Source organism: Bison bison, unplaced genomic scaffold (assembly GCF_000754665.1).
Source record: "Bison bison bison isolate TAMUID 2011002044 unplaced genomic scaffold, Bison_UMD1.0 scf7180017864440, whole genome shotgun sequence".
Taxonomy (NCBI): domain Eukaryota; kingdom Metazoa; phylum Chordata; class Mammalia; order Artiodactyla; family Bovidae; genus Bison; species Bison bison.
The window spans coordinates 1,935,404-1,935,683 of record NW_011495002.1 but is presented as its reverse complement, the minus strand read 5'-3'; positions in this window follow the sequence as shown (position 1 = coordinate 1,935,683).

The window sequence follows — 280 nt, the reverse complement described above, 5'->3', positions numbered from 1 at the left end:
GTCAGGAAGCAACAGTTAGAAGTGGACATGGAACAACAGACTGGTTCCAAATAGGAAAAGGAGTTTGTCAAGGCTGTACATTGTCACCCTGTTTATTTAACTTATATGCAGAGTACGTCATCAGAAACGCTGGACTGGAAGAAACACAAGCTGGAATCAAGATTGCCGGGAGAAATATCAATAACCTCAGATATGCAGATGACACCACCCTTATGGCAGAAAGTGAAGAGGAACTCAAAAGCCTCTTGATGAAAGTGAAAGTGGAGAGTGAAAAAGTTGG